Here is a 16,231-nt window from a genome sequence, read left to right as displayed (position 1 = left end):
TTTCATTTGGGAAAATCAGACATGCACATTCACGAAAGAGAAATATTAAACAGTAACATCTCTTTTCTTTTTCATCCTTTTTAGAAACCATTTTTAAAAATAAACTCCTAAAAATAATTGTAATATACAAACATACAAAACCCCAATGTTTAGTTGTAGAAGCCCCACTGATGTCAATGAAAGCATGACAAAAATATGAGTGATTCTATTGTGGTTATAGTTCTGCCCAGCTTAGTCCTCAGAGTAACAGAATCACAATGGTATAACTTGGCAGGGATTCTGGTTGCTTGTTTAAGAGATGACTAGCATATTTTAAAATTGTACCTCACATCTTTGATGAACCTTCCCTAAGAAAAGTGGGTCTGTGCATAAATATGCCACACAATCAGTTTATACTGGGAAAAGCTTAAAATCCTGTAAGAAGAGCCACAATAAGGAGAAACAAGTTGATGATGTATCTTAAGTGCCCAAAGGAGTCAATTCAGCCCCCACTGAAGTAACTGATAAGTCTTTCCACTGATTTCAAACACCAAAATGTTGTTGTGATCCATAATAAAGAATTATCAGGGCCCTGCCTCAAAAAGATTAAATGCAGTAGGACAAATGAATACAATGGAGTAACTGAGAGGACTATGGTCATTATCACTGGAATGCTTTATAGAATTAGGGAATGCTTTATAGAATTAGGGGGTGCTTTAGAACATTGTGGGAAGGGGAGATGAAGGGAACTTGGCATATAAATAATAAGGATGTATTTCAAGTCTGTATTGTATAAGAGCAAAGCAACTGAGGCATCTAAGCAGGAGACTAGTGAGAATTTGGCTTAAGTGATCTAGAAGTCTTCTTTCTCATTCTGCCTAGCAAAGTAAATAGGCTTATCTATTATCTGTTGTGATAGAGCAGTCATTTCACACTGGAACATAAAAGGTTAAAATCAGCCCCGGGAGAGAGCTGTATCAGAAGCCTATCAGAAGAGGGAATAAGGCAGCCAACCAGGGCCAGGCTAGGCCTTGTTAAAAGGGCTGCAGCACAGAGGGAATCCAGTGTCTCTCCAGTTTGGAAGAGAGGATTCACTGACTATACAGAAAGGTCATCTTCCTTTCCAAGTGCAAACTAATGGTTCTTATCAGCCTCTTGTAACTATTTAGTCTTTGAGATGCTACTAGACTAACTGTTTAAGTTTTTCCTGTTACAGACTCACTCAGCAATCCCTCTGAAGCTTATCTACTCACTGTCTTTTTTTCTTCCTCCTCTTCACATTTTTTTTTCCTTCTCCCCGCCTCCCTCCTTCCCTTATTTATTCTTGGATCTGGACTTCCAGCACTCCGGTCATCTGAAGAAGTGGGTTGTGCCCACGAAAGCTCATGATACCATCTATATGTTTTGTTAGTCTTTAAAGTGCTATGAGACTATTTGTTGTTTTTTAAGTTTATACAGAGAAGGGGTACCTTGGACAGAACAGGGCTGGGGAAGGGCAGGAAGAGTTGGGAAGCTTTGGCCTGGTGAACTCCCAGGCTGAGGCTTTGTTTCAAGGGCTTGAGGAGATACTAGGGCTGCAGAGAGACAGCTAGGGTAGAAATAGGAAGGAGGTCCAGACCTCACTTCTCCCACCCCCCTTTGCCAGTGATGAGCATAGCCAAGTTTGACTGTAGTTTGTCCCTGAGGGAAAGGGCTAGAGGAAGGATGGCAGTTGATCACTGAAGCAAAGAGTGGGATTAGGGGCAACTGGGTTCCCTGGGAAGGGAGGATCCTAGAATGTGGATTCTGCAATAGGGCAGTGCTCAGGGAATGGAGGCACTGTAGTCCAGGAGAGATGCTGGTTCTGACAGTGTGTGGTGGTGAAGATTTTTGGAGAAGTGGGTAAAGGCAGGAGATACCATCCAGAAGGGGGTGCTCCAGGTTGGAAGAGAACTAATTCCCAAGACTGGACAGCAGAAGGCACCACAGCCATGACTACACACCTGTTACAGACATGATCAAGCAGTTAGTGACTGGGTGCATTGCCAAAGGTTGAGAAGCTCTGGGTGCTAATCTGAATGTAGTTTCAAAGTTAAGAGGCTTATGAAAAGGATCTTTGAATGAATCAACTGATTTTAAACAAAAGTCCCTGGCAAGCTCATGAGAACAAGTGTTCTGAAAAGATTTACTTTTGTTTACCAGATAAACTAAATAGCAGTAAGTCATCATATTACTAACCAAGGAAAAATAATATCTTTCCTGAGAACATGCTGTTTATCATTCCATAATGATAGAAGAATAGGGAGGGGAAGCAATAAAGTGTGAGAGAGACTTTAATCTCTTCAGTAAATCTATACATTCAAATCAGTCTGGGTCACCAATGAACAAAAGTGTTCACTATTTGACAGGTTAGTAATCTACCTGAAAAGAGTTTGGCCAAAACCCAACACCACCACTGTTTGGCATTCTAAATAGAGCAGTCAGCGAACAAATGGATCACAGAGACAAACTACACTTTAATCTTTGAAGATAATCGTGTTCCAGTCAGGATTGAGGCATATCGGCTTTTAGATAACTAAGCAACTGGCACCTTAAAATTTCATAGATTAGATAAAAGGATGGATGACAGGTTGTTGCTTGTGATGTACCATTTGCAGGGATAAATAAAGGACGCCAAGCCCTGACTGTCCATCACATGCAGCCTGCCTATTGGATATAGGCAGCTACAGAAGTTTAAAGGTTTAGAACTACCTGGCATCCTAAGAGAAGGCCTAACTTGTGGCGAGTGTAGTTCTATCCCACCATAACCATCCTCCTCCTACCCTGGCCTCACCCCTGGAATACTCCAAACATGCCCTTTACTGGGGGGGGGGGGGGGGGGGTTTCAGTTTCAAACCAATGGAGAACCCTCCTATAGGGAATCTTCTGTTATACACCTGTGACAGCTTTAAGGACTTTTTGTGTTGCTTACTATCCCTAGTAAAATGAAGAGTCCAGTCATTCAGTCTCTTGGCCAGTCAAGCTGGAACCTTACTCACTCAGTCTTAGCATCAGTAGAAAAAGATTTAAAATTAAAATTAGCTGTGAAATAATGGGTTTAGTCTCCAGTACTCTAACAGGCAGCCTTTCTCTACTTTCTGTATACACTATCTATAGAGGATCCATTGTTACTGCTAGTACCACACATATTTCTATTTTCATAATGCAAAATAGAAGAGGGAGTGAGAGGATACAATTAACCAAGCTAAAGGTTATACTAGCTGGCTGTGTCTAGACTGGCTAGTTTTTCCACAAAATCATCTGCTTTTGCGGAAAAACTTGCCAGCTGTCTACACTGGCCGCTTGAATTTCCACAAGAACACTGATGCTCTCATGTAAGATTGTCAGTGTTCTTGCGGAAATACTATGCTGCTCCCGTTCGAGCAAAAAACTTTTCCGTTAAAAGCATTTCCAGAAAATCATGCCAGTGTAGATGTAGCCGCTATGTCTATGATAACAGTTGGAAGGAGAAGTAATCAGTTCCTAAATTAATCACTGAATATCACTTTTTTGATGAAATTACAAGCTTAGTTAATAAAGATAACCATGTTGCCATCGATTTCCATAGTGAATATAACTTAGTCCTGCACAGCATTCTGATATTTTTTAAAGCAGCAAAATCAATTTAATTCATACTAAATTGATTAAAAACTGGCTAACTGATAAATCTCAAAATAATAGTAAATGTGAAGTGTGGGGTAGTGGTGTCACAGTGAAATATTCTTAGCCCAATGCTATTCAGCGTTTTTATCAATGATCTGGAAGACAATATAAAATCATTGCTGGTAAAATTTGCAGTTGACACAAAAACTGGTGGAGTGGTAAATAATAATGGGAACAGGTCAACTATTCAGATGAGGCAAATCACTTGGGAAGGTGAGCTCATCTGAGCAACATACATTTTAATATAGTCAAATACAAGGTCACATATCCAGTAGCAAAGAACATATATCATATATATAAAATGGACACTATCTGTTGAAAAGTAGTGGCTCTGAAAAGGATTTAGGCATTTTGGCAGGTAACACCAAGTGCAATGTTGTAGCTAAGATGGTAAACACAGTCCTTGGATATATAACCAAAGGAATATCAAGTGGGAAATGGTATAACCTCTGTGAATGGCATTGATGAGACCAATAATGAAATATTGTGTCAAGTAAGATATTCACATTTCAAAAACGATGTTGAAAAATTGGATGGATTCAGAAAAGATCGACGAGAAATATTTGAGCTCCAGAAAACATACTTTCTAGTCATACTAAAGAAGTTCATTCTATATAGTTTATCCCAAAAGAGGTTAAAAGGTGACTTTATCCTGGTCAATAAGTTTCTGTGGGTAGAAGGACATTTAAACTCATTGGAAAAGGCATAATGAGAACTAAGGATTGGAAGATGAAGCTAGTCATATTTATACTACAAATGAAGCACACTTTTTTTTTAGACTGTGAGGGTAATTAATCTACGGCACAACTACAAACAGAATGGATATTCTCCTTCACTTGCCATTTTTACATCAAGCCTGCTATCTTCCTAATAGATATGCTATAGCTCAAACAGAAGGAATGACTTGATGCAGAATTTATGGGGTGAGCTTCTATGGTCTGTGCTATACAGGAAATCACAGTAGGTGGTCACGATAGTTCTTCTCTACATAACTTTTATGTATCTTAGAATTGGTTGAAAAAAATTGAAATTCTGATTTTTTTTTTGGCAAAGAAATATCGGACAAACTTTCTATGAAAAATGTGTCCCATTTTGTGTCATCTGTATAACTTGTCAAAAGCTACATTTTCTTCTATATAGAGGGGGAAGGGATAAATTAAAAATTTAATTTTTTCCCCCAATTTCCAATAAAATCTCTTGGTTATAACTTAGTGCTCTAACATCACCTAACAACTTATATCATATTCCAGTGAAGTAAATACTTCCCAGTGTTCCAGTTATTCAGTTGGGTAAGTAATTATTTATAAAACATATCATAGCATTCAAGTCATTGTTCTAGAATAGTTATTGGATAATTATCAATAAATAAGCCATGCTTACAAGTAATATATAACCCTTATACGGTAGTTCTCTTTTCTCTCTTTCTGTCATAGGGCCAGAGTAAAGGGTAATGTATAGGTGACCCACCCCAGGATCATCCTCCAAAAGACAATCTGACTTACATAGTCATGTACACAGTCCTGTTTCCGCTCTGCTGTTTACCCCTTCAAAGGGTACAGCTTGCTTTCTTCTTGGGTCTAGCCAGCTACAGGCCTATCCACTCCCTGTCTCTCCTCCCCGCCCCTCTTTCTCACAGAAAGAAGTATCATGAGAGCAACGGTTGTATTCCAGACCGGACTAGACCTAAAATCTAGTTGTGTTAGGCAGTTAAGATGATGTTATTTGACAACTTATCTTTGCTTCCCTGCATGGTAGAATGTAATCAAGGTAAATCTAGCAATTTGAGTTATGCACTTGTGTCAATCACTACAATACCTGCGCCTCTCCAAGGTTAAAATGATTAATATAGACAGGTCCTTAGTGAACTTCACAAAGGCTTTGGCTCTTCTTCCTTCTCTAGTTATAGAAAACTTTGATTGGAGTAGGTGAAGGTGTGTGGCAAGAGGGCAGCTATTGTTTACGTTATCTTGGTTATGGTAATGGCTCTGCCAAGTATATTCTAAGATATCACTAAGTACCAATCTTTCCTATTCTCCTAATTTATATTCACGCATGTGTAATTGATTCATTTTTATCTATAATTTTCCATTCATTCACAATCAATTTGTATATTATCACAGGTAATAAACCAATGTAATATTTTATTGTTTTCTAATTTAAAACATTGGAATTAAACCTGTAAAAAAAATCTCAATTTGGTAAAAAAATAAAATTACAAGGATAGGTAGATAAATTTAAATATAAATATGTACCCATATAAGCCCAGTCATGACTGACATGAAACCTGAACATTTGCAATGAAAACTATGCTAGTTTGTAATATTATTCATTCAAGAAACTATAGATATAAAATAAACGGCTTTAAAACAGAATGGAAAAAGGCCTGTTAATGACTAACAAATGTAGATATGGCTAGATAGGTTTTCCAGTTTTTCTAGAAGTTGTGACTCAGGTAGGGAAGCCCATCATGGTGAATTCCTTTCATTTATGTACATTATTGATCTGTGACTTGTTTTCCATCTAAGTCAGAATGACAAAAACTTCTCCAAAGTGATACAGGTTGAAGCACTCTCTGCCCAGCGCCCATTAAACATCATACAAATATTGCAATTTGACATTTATCTGGCAGCCTCAAATGTGAAAGACCTGTGTAGCTAGTACACTGAGAATGGAAAGGCCTCTTTGGCACCACTGGGGATGCTTTTACCAGGTTAGGGTCAGGCACAATGGCAGCAGAGCAGAAAGAGAAAGTCTCACTTCACTGCAGACTTGAACTATGTTTGACCTTCAGGGTTCTAATGACTTACTTGGAGATTGCAAGAGTTGGTATTGCCCTTTATAGAATAATAATTCCTTGCCGTTCAAAAAAAAAGTTTAATTAAAAATACCATATCTAATGTAACCTGATGAAACAAGATTCAGGGATCATCCTGTCGCAGTTTCTATAAAAAAGTAACTGTATCTGAAATAATGGTTGGTCGTTGCTATTTGAATTTAGACCAAAAAGCATCACAATTCCAAACTACTTGGTGCCCTTTCCCCATCAATCAAAAAGAGTCATATGAAATAATTATTAGGCTACATAATTATTTTACAAAATAGAATCTGTTTTTACTGCACATTTACATTTCAGTACCAATCATTACTTCCCTGAATACTAATAGCAGTGTTAAGCATTAATAGCTTGTTTTAAGGTAAAGGGTCAATAGACTAAGACCTATGAAGGAACTCTTAGCATTTGCAATGTAAAAGAAACCTTTCACGGAAAAGTGTTAAATAATAAATGCATTCCTGGAGGAAATATTATATTGTAGTCCATTTGGAGAGAAAGATGACAAAATTTATAGGACATCATTCAACTGCCTCTTTTTAAAATATCCTTAAAACATTACCACTTTGCACTTATGTGCTGCCTTTCTTCTCCCAAGCTTAGAGCACTTGCAAAGGTTGCTAAGTAGTAGTTCATAGAGGAGAAACTGAGGTATGGAGATGTTAAGTGACTTTTCTAAGGTCACGGTCACACTGAGTGTGTGGCAGAGTTAGCATCTGCGCAGATCACACAGTCCCTGTGCTCTAATTGCCAGACCATTTCTGCCTTCCATTATTTCTAGTTAAAAGGCTATCTTACAATGATGCTCATACAGGGATGAACTGTTTTAGGGTTCGGATGAAACGGGAACTTACCCAAAGCTTTGTCTTTGGCTCAAACTGAACCTGAACTGAATCTTTTTTTTGTTTTAATTTGAAAATGTTCAAGTTTCACCTTTTGCATTTTTTTTGGAGGTGCTGTTTCTAATGCATTGACTCTGTCTGGGACCAGAAGGACATAAATCCCATGTAGGAAGCAATTCTTGCTTTATTTCCAACCAGAGCTTAAACAGAAATGAAGAAACTGCCAAACCTCACCAAAGTTAGTGAAAAGACTCTCATGGCTTCAGTGCACTTTGGATCAGGCCCTACAGGAAGTTCTAATAGTTAAGTTCAAGGCATCTGAATTTGTGGGCACAGATACCAATTACTCTGAAATTCTCTAAGGTTCACTGCATTCTTATGAAGAATAAACGGGGATAGGTTAAGGGTAAATAGAATTGCAATCTACCAGCCTTCTAAGACCACAAAATCTTCATGGCCCACTTGATGTATTTTTTTCTCCTAGCCCAGGACCTCAGATGGACTTCTCTCCTCCTCTCACTTTTAGTCCTTGTTTCTTCCTCCTATGTGAGAAAGCACAATTCACCCCAATAGTGGCACTCTTCTTTTAACTCACTGCTCCATCCAGGCTCCTTATGACCCTGAGTCCAGAGATCTTACCTTAAACCACATGGGCAGATCAGTTGGGATTAAAATAAGGGCTGATTCAGAGCTTCATTCAGTTCTTGAACTGCAATAAGTAAATATTTCCTGAGGTTTACAGCATCATTTTTTTCCTTTACAAGCTTTTTATTCATTTCCTGATTTCTACCCTAACCAGACAGGTGAAACTGCAGTGTTTCTAGACCAGATGAAATCAATGAACAATATTGTAGCATGACCCATCATATTTTAGCCCCATTAAAAAAAGTTTCAGATCAGTATTCAGGGTTCTTTCAAATTGAAATCAGCTGTTAAGATTTCATTTTGCTTTCCTTGAACATCCAGAACTCCCATGCAAGTCAGAGCTTCCCATCACTAATATTTAAAGGCCTGATTTTTAGCGGATAGCTTCCACTTTTCATTGGTACGTGAATATAGGTGCTCTACTATTTGGGAACACAGGTGATGAATACTGTCAGATGTCAGTGCGTCGAATGTGTGCATGCGAGCAAAGGCTAGACAGAAGTTGCACTGAAAATCAGGCTCCCAATATAACAAAGAAAGATTTTCAGTTGTCAGCCTCAGAAATGTCAGAGTTCAAACTGACTCTATGCCCAGTTTTTTACACTCCATTCTGACAGCTGTTCAGCAAAAATATTATCTGGAGGAAGCCTTATCCATGGCAGAACTATACTATTTTCTAATATCCCCAAATTTGTTACTTCAGTCATCAATATTCCTGGAAAAGTGTTACTAAGATCAGAAAGCCAGTCTGATGCCAAACCACAATTATTTTGTATAACACTATAAACTACATATCCAACTGTTAAAGAGTTAAAGGGGAAAAATGAATCAAGTAAAAAATCAGGCCATCCGTATAATGCCTCCTCATTGCTATAATGATATCAGTTGCAACAAGTCCAATGGCTGACCTCATTACAAGGGTTTAATTGCATTGTTACACAGTTTCACTTCTTCTCTCTGGCCTCTTTCTCTTTATGACAGCTTTAGAAAGGAATTTCAGCTTGAGGTCAAAGGAAATTAATTACTGCTTTCTTAATCTGTGCTCATCTACATTTAGAAAACTTGGGGCTTTTCACTAACATATTTGTGTCTCGTTTTGGGGTAGACACAAACTTATCAGATTTCTGTCCTTTGTGAAAGTGCATAAATAGCCTTTTTCACATCAGAGGCCAGATTTTTCATCTTGTCTACACTGGTGTATATATGAAGTAACGCCACTGACATCACTGGAATGACTGAGAGAAGAATCCATCCCTACAGGTTGCAATACAGACTGAACAGACACCAGGAAGATGCCATGTGTATAAACATAGTCCGTGAGGATGGTCATGATACCAAGAATCTTTATCATTGTTGATAATTATTATATGTAGAAAACTGGACACAAAAATATGAAGCTGTGTGATATCAGTTATTGACTTTTAAAATTAGTTTACGGGAACCTAATTTGTTCAAGATAAAGAGCATATAGACCAAATTGCATATATCCAAATTGCTTGGGATTCAATGTATGACTCCTAATAGGTTTGGCTGGAGTTAGGGAAAGACAAAAAGTGGTCAATGGTTACTCAGCAAAGGCATGCTCAAAGCATGGCTGATTTTTGTTGTAGCTAAAAATATAAACAAGTCAGTAAATGTTGTCTTATAACTATGGACCCAATCCAGCAATCAGGAACATGCAAGTGGTCCTTTGTACTCACACAAACCCCCGCTGACTTCACCCACATGGAAGTAGTTGCAGGATAAGAGTCCAAAACAGTGAAATTTAGAGAGAAATTATTTTGTTGATTCACTTTTTTAAAGGAGCCATTATAAAAATGAGTCTTGCATATAGATTTGAATGAGAGATAATTATGATTTGATTCACTGTTTTTGGAAGGTATTCCACATACAGGGGAAAATTTAATTGAGAGGTAGTGTGGAATACGTATCATCTAACAGATAGGGAAATGGAATGTAGTGTTATTTACAGTATGCATGAAAACTGCAATGTGGAAAATGTAGGTTTTTAGGAAAATATAGAAAAATGTACCTGTGATAGCTGAATACAAACCTCATTACTTACATTTGCTCTGGGAAAAGCTATTAAATTAGACATTTCTGGCATCCAAGCATTGCATATTCATTTTCCCCTTAATTTTGTAGCAAATATTGTCAGTTTATGGATCAAAAAGATGCAGATTGATTTTTAAGGCCAAAAAAGGACCATCTAAGCTGATGTTCCACATAACACAGACTATAGAATTTAATCCGATGCTTTCTACATCAAGCTTGTAACCTCTAGGTGAGGATTATTTGTCCTTCCAACTTCCAGTGCTGCAAAGTCAGTCCAGGACCTGGAAATTCCACTGTATAGTTCCTTTCTCTTACACCGTTGCCAGTTGTAATGAGCCTACAATCAAAAAAAAGAATTCGCAGTTTTGCTGAAGAAGCAGAAGAGAATCCATTTTACTCTCTTCCCTAGCCCCCTCCCGCATTTTTTTTCCAGAGATAACAGGAGTGAACTTGTTTCTGCAAGGAAAGTAGGCAGGGAATGGAGTCACAGAGGTACATAATTTCCTCCTTCTAGAAATGGTCAACATTTTCTAAAATGTTTTAATAAAAAAGCCAAGTTTTCATGAATGAAATTTGTTATGATTGCTTGTAAAAATGCCAAAATGTTTTGTTTTTGTTGCAAAATAGTATCACCTTTTAAATCCCAATGGTCATCAAAGTGTTAATGGAAAACATGATGGGTTGCTAATGTGAGCAAAATTATTAGTGGCTTTTGATTTCTGGTAACCTGGCTTTTGATTACAAAAATGTTTAAGTGTTTTGACAATATTTTGTCATTAAAACATAAATTTAATGAATTTTTTAAAAAAGGAAAAAATGGTCTATTTTGTGCTGTTGGAAATGTAATAAAAATATACAGATTTTCCACAAAACTCCTTTTTTTTGTTTGATTGGCTGACCATCTGCTGAAATTCTGTGCAAAACTCTGTGAGGGTATGTCTACAGTAGCCACCTAGTTTGACCTAGGGAGGCTAATGAGGGCGACCAAAATTGCAAATGAAGTGTGGGATTTAAATATCTCGCACTTCATTAGCATGTTCCCGGCTGGTCGCTGTTTTAGAAATTGACTAGCCCGAAGTAACTGCCCGCGTCTACACGCGGCAGTGAAATGGGATTCCAAATTAAAGCCCTAACTCGAATTAGCTATTATTCTTCCTGCAATGAGGTTTACCAGATAATTTGAGTTAGGGCTTTAATTCGGAATCCCGTTTCACTGCCACGTATAGACACGGGCAGTTACTTCGGGCTAGTCAATTTCTAAAATGGTGACCAGCAGGGAACATGCTAATGAAGCACGGGATATTTAAATCCCGTGCTTCATTTGCAATTTCGGTCATCCTCATTAGCCTCCCTCGATTGAACTAGGGGGCTAGTGTAGACATACCCTGAGTTCATACTAGTTGATTAACTCCCACCACTGTGTAGGATTTTCAGCCACAAAATTCAGCCTGCAAAATGGAGATCAGGTTGATGAAAATTTTGCCATACTTTTTTTTTTTCAAAATGCATGCAGAAAAACCTGTGCATTATCTAAGTTCCACATAAGCCCTCTATACATGGCACTTTATGATGGTATGAGTTTCATTCTTCCTTGAATTTGACCTAGATTTGAAATGGGTTTAATAATACTCTTCTGTGTCACTGCAATATTGGGATGCTAATGTTTACCAAACCTGAGCACTTTAAATAACAAGTCTTGTATCAATACAAAATATTTGTCTATATCAGAAACTCTCAATTGGTTTAGTAGCATTCTGTGAGATTCACCATAAGCCTACTGGACACACTGTAAAGAGCTCTGAATGAAAGTAACACAATCCGCGAGCTTCTTCTCTCAGAGGGTGTGGACTGAGTCACTCAGTAACAGCCTATGAATTATTTCACTCTTTGGGACCAATAATGTTGGGACATCAGTTTCCCACAATAGATGTCACATGGAGGCGTGAAAAGATTAAGTTGAAAGACCTAGTGAACACAAACCTAGTGCTGGTGACAGAATTAAGTGCTAATGATATATAACAAAATGCTATTACATAAAATAGGATCTTTTTCACCCAGTTTTTCGATTTTGTCTGATAGGACTAGCAGAACAAAATGAAAAAGTATTCATCAATCAGAGGTCTGTCTAGGTCAGACACTTTGGTCAAGCCATGTGAGAAATTCCACCTACCTGCACTGTAATTTATTGCAAAATTAACGCTGTAACATGCAAAGCCATTGTCAGATAAAAGTAATTCTTAACCCCAGGAAAAAGAAAGCAAAATTTACTTTTTTTTTTTTGCTAAACTGACAAGATTGAACATTTTTAATAAGTGTGTGTGGGGGGGTTAAAGATGATTCACTTCTAATGATTGAAAAAAGAACCTTGAGCAGAGCTTGATAGACTTCCTCAATCATTGACTAAACCAAGATGTATTAAAAAAGGGAACAAAAGAGACCACAGGGTATTCATTTTTGTTAAAGTTCTCTTGCTTCATTACAACTGAATGAAAGCAAGTCAGAATTTCTTAGTGGGAAGAACAAGCTTTTATCTACTGTACCTTCCACAAGAGTTTTCAGGGTAGTATATTCTTTATTGGATTTTTTTAAAGAACGTATTCACAAACTCACAATCTTAATTATACTGTTGAGAGCCAGGAAAATAAATAGCACATTGTGATGTTAAAAAGATACCCAAGCAAATTCTGAGGTATTTGTTTAAATCAGCCTAGCTGTTCAAAAGGGCCATTAGTGCTTGATGTTTAATAGGCCTAGGGTGCTTCTGAAAGCTAAATTGTCACACAGACTACCCAATAGCAGATGATTTCTAAGGCTCTTTCTAGGTTTTCAACAAATATTATCAGCAACTAAGAAAGGAGTAGGATTTGAAAGGATTTTTTAAAAAATATTATTATTTAGTGTTTTACTTGTTCAAAGTTTTGTGGTAATAATTCTCACACCACCTCTGTCCATAGGTACACTATCATGGTTACACCATTCTACAGCAGGGGAAACTGAGGCAGAGAAACAAACCATTCTGCAAGTCAGTGACAGAGCCTAGATTAGAACGCCTGCTGTCAGCTCCGTGTTCTCCTTCTGTTCATCAGACTTTCTCTTTGCAACTCAAAAATCAGCAAGCTTTTACTACTATGTAAAGTTGAGGAAAGCCAAACTTGCTGCAATCCTCAAAAAACTGGCATAAGAAAAGGGATGAACTTGCCCTGCACCCTGCTCTCCTTTTCTCCTTGCACCCTCCACGGACTTCCTGGAAGGTGAAGAAGTGGGAAGACAGATGATCTGAGCCTTCAGTCTCCTCTCTCTATCACCATCATGTTTCCTCAGAACTATAAATGGCTAATCCAACTTTCCCCCTTTTGTAGGCACATAGTGGAGCAATGGCATGCCTGGGGATGGGTGCAGGATGGTCACATGAAGAAGACAGCCAGCTTCAGCAGGCCTCGTTCATGCCAACTTGCAGGTGGGTGCCTTTAAGTCCTAGCTCAAATGGACTAAAAAACCTAATAGGAGGCATGGAGCAAATGCCAAGTGGAGAGTAACTCCACTGCAGTACAATTGTCTAGGATTCAAGCTTCTTTTCCTTGTGGAATCTATTTGCTTTCCCAGGTGTGCAGGGACAAAGCTTTCTCCCTTTAGTGCATGGCCTCCTCCTATAAAAAGGAATGGAGTCTTTTATGCTAAAGCATTATGCCAAATAGCATTCTAGTAAAGGCAACAATGGTAGATAAAAATATTAGTGTGAAACTAGGCAAGCACTGAATCCATTTATAACAGCACATGTATTTCTTATTGCAGAGTAGGTAAACCAACTATAAAGAGTAAAGAGATGTAGTTTATATCTAAAATATTTTATTGCACAAAATGGATGGATTACAAGTTCATTGGCCCTGCCAAATTCATATATAATATGAGTCTTACCTTGAAAGGGTTGCAGACTGCAATATATGGCATGGCCTACATGAACTTATACAATAGAAGCTATTGTGGTGTTATGTTTTGATTAGCTAGAATTCACAACTTACCTGCAGGGAACTGCCAAGAAATGATAGTATAATGTAAGTGGTGCGGCTTTTCTCTTTGTGTTATGGCTTTCTTATAAATGCTAAGACAGGTCTGGGCAAAATACGGCCCTGGGGCTGGATCTGGCCCACCAAGCCACCTGATGTGGCCCACAGACACACTAGGAAACCCCAGGAAGACTCCCTGCTTGCTTTCCCCCACCGCGCACGCATGCACTCATCCCACTCAGAAAAGTGGCTGCCACAGCCGTTTCTCTTTCTCAGCTATGAGCCCAGGGAGTGTGGAATTGTGCTTTGTGGGCTGTCCTGCCCCCTACACAATCCCATTGGTCAATTTCTGGACAATGGGAGCTGCCTGTTTGAAGTACAGGCAGCATGAAAGCACCCTGCCCCCATCCCCTCAGGCTCTTAGGGTATGTCTACACTAGCCCCCTAGTTCGAAGTAGGGTGGCTAATGTAGGCATTTGAATTTGCAAATGAAGCCCAGGATTTAAATATCCCGGGTTTCATTTGCATGTTCCCGGGAGGGCTCCATTTTTAAATCCCCTTAGTTCGAACTGACTACCGCGGCTACACGCGGCAGTGAGAAGTTAATCCAAACTAAGTCCTTAGTTCGGATTAACTGTTACACCTCATTGCAGGAGGAGTACCCTTGTACCCTTAGTTACCAACACACATGAATCTGCAGCCTGTGCGGTGGGGGGAGGGGGGACAGGCAAGGAAGCTACCTGACAACCCTGCTGGGCTGTTGATCAGGTGTCACCCAGGCAAGTCTCTCAGTCAGTCTGCCTCTGACACCCCAGTCCCTCTCTCCCCACCAGCCTCCTGCCCCCTCCACCCCACATAAGCCAAACTCTTTGTCCCCCTCCTGAACTCATACTCCCTCCCAGACCCCGCACTCCAATCCATTGTCCAGAGTCACAACCCAAACCCCTGCATTGCCTCCTGCACCCCAGGTCCCTGCCCTAAGTCAGAACCCAAATCCCTGCACCTTCTCCAGTGCTCCAGGTCACAACTGTCTCCTTCACCCAAACTCTCTCCCAGATACTACACCCCCTCCTGTAGCCCAATCCTGTAGCCTAAGCTCCCTTCTTCACCCAGCCTCCACCCCAGACTCTCCACCTCCTCTATTAATATCATCAAAGAGAGAGGCCCTCAAACACTTTCCAAAATCTTGGAGTGCCCCCCCCATCAAAATGTATTGCCCAGCCTGTGCTAAGAGGTGATCTTCAACATTTGAACTCTACTAGTGTGTAGGTGTTTGAATTGTGCACCTGAACTCCACATGTTGTAGATACCACCAGGTGGATTCCTACAGGGCAAATCGTAGCTACGTATGCATATTCATATGATTTAAAGGGCTTGTGCAAATCTTGGTGGAGGTGCGTTTGTTTGTAGGTGCTATGCTGCAGTGTGATTTTGAATGCTTGCAAAGTTGTGCATGATTTGAAAATCTCCTCCAAAATTCTGAAGAGGATGTTCTAGGAAACATAGAAAATAAACACTGCATTGCCCTCAACAGGTAATAGAATCGGTATTTCTGACACCTGTACCTCTGTTTGTTTGTTATGCCACTGTGTACTCCCTATGCCTAAAGGCACCCAAACTATGGCATTGGAATCTCCAGAATCTCTTTCAAAAATATTCTCATAGTTTGCATTGCAAAGAGAGGTTTCTGCTTTTAGGTAATGCCTATGTCATGTGTAGTAAAGATAATAATAATAAAACAAGTAAAATAAAATAAAAAGGCCTCGCTTTATCCATATAGCCATGCAAGTCTAGCAACCAAGGTTATTATCTTTATTCGAAAGAAGTATAGCTCTTTTAAGGTTCAGAAACATATATAAAAATTGGTTCTGAAATGGTCATTTTTCCCCTCAGCTATGCCATTATAACGATCAGCCAAGCTTCTGCAAGGTAAATACTTTTGGAAAATAAGTGGAAATTTGCTGCAAATCAGTCCCTTTTGTGCATGGCCGCAGGAGCATGTTGAAATGTTTGGACACTAATACCCATTCATTTTCTTGGCTCCATAAATAAAAGCCGCCAGCTATGTGGCGGCCGTGAAATGGTATTCTTCAGGGCCCAGCAGGAAACCCCATCCTTATTACCACTGCAGGGGGCAGGACAGGCCCAAAATAGCAAGACAACTAAATCAAGACATTTTCAATGTCTAGCAAAAT

At 39.1% G+C, this 16,231-nt stretch overlaps 1 long non-coding RNA gene across 1 annotated transcript; it reads left to right on the top strand.

Moving 5' to 3' along the window:
• The first annotated feature begins 12,991 nt into the window (after positions 1 to 12,991).
• On the top strand, positions 12,992 to 15,969 carry LOC142818263 (uncharacterized). The gene is made up of 3 exons (XR_012895648.1): positions 12,992 to 13,283; positions 13,392 to 13,489; positions 15,930 to 15,969. It is a non-coding gene; the product is annotated as an uncharacterized LOC142818263 (long non-coding RNA).
• The last annotated feature ends 262 nt before the right edge of the window (positions 15,970 to 16,231 follow it).

The sequence above is a fragment of the Pelodiscus sinensis genome, chromosome 14 (genome assembly GCF_049634645.1).
Source record: "Pelodiscus sinensis isolate JC-2024 chromosome 14, ASM4963464v1, whole genome shotgun sequence".
NCBI lineage: Eukaryota > Metazoa > Chordata > Testudines > Trionychidae > Pelodiscus > Pelodiscus sinensis.
Note: the sequence above shows the minus strand (reverse complement) of the source record. Positions and strands in the feature narration are given on the sequence as shown.